This window comes from Atta colombica, unplaced genomic scaffold (assembly GCF_001594045.1).
Source record: "Atta colombica isolate Treedump-2 unplaced genomic scaffold, Acol1.0 scaffold27, whole genome shotgun sequence".
NCBI classification, from domain to species: domain Eukaryota; kingdom Metazoa; phylum Arthropoda; class Insecta; order Hymenoptera; family Formicidae; genus Atta; species Atta colombica.
Window position 1 is genome coordinate 3,594,474 of NW_017259370.1, and position 715 is coordinate 3,595,188.

A 715-nucleotide genomic window follows, 5' to 3' on the forward strand; every position below is an offset into this window, starting at 1 on the left:
CTCTTGTAATTTATTGAATATTGTTATCGAAAAAAGACGATTGTCCCTTTATTACATATTGTGAACACTTCTGTAATTTTTATACAGAATTATATATAATGTACATTAAATGGCAAATTATTTCAATCTGAATTTTATACATATATATGCGCACATATTTTATATTAATATAAAAACTATTTACAAACCTCACTGATGTTGCAAAAGTTTAGCATTAAATATAAGATAAAAGCTCAAAACGGTAAATGCTTTTTATCAGCCCATAATTTCTAATGAATTATATCAATAGTTTATTAAGAATTTAGACTCATTTTTCATTTTATATACTTTTTATACTTTTCAATTTTTTTATGTTTGCCATGTTCGAAAATATAATTTTATTTCGCAATATTTGAAAATATAATTTTTATTTATGCCAAAACTAATTTATAAAATGTATAGATGGAATTTAAACATTCAAACTTAAAATTTTTTTCCAAAATAAAAATATAAGAGTATATAACGTGCACCAAAATTTTCGGAACGAAGAAGAAAGAAAAAATTATCAGATCTTCATGTTTCATATTTTTGGAATAATTTTAATCTTCATTATTATTTGTAACAATATTTAGATAATGTATGCCTGACTTTTAAGTATTCATTCGAGATATTTGAATTAATTTTTAAAATGATAAATATTTTATCATAAAAGATAAAATTATTAAATATAAAAATT

The 715-nt window shown here is 20.1% G+C and overlaps 1 protein-coding gene across 1 annotated transcript in view; it reads left to right on the top strand.

Annotated features, from left to right (window-relative positions):
- LOC108689414 (histone-lysine N-methyltransferase SMYD3) overlaps positions 1-715 on the top strand; it is a 4,655-nt gene that overhangs the window by 956 nt on the left and 2,984 nt on the right. The window lies entirely within an intron of this gene.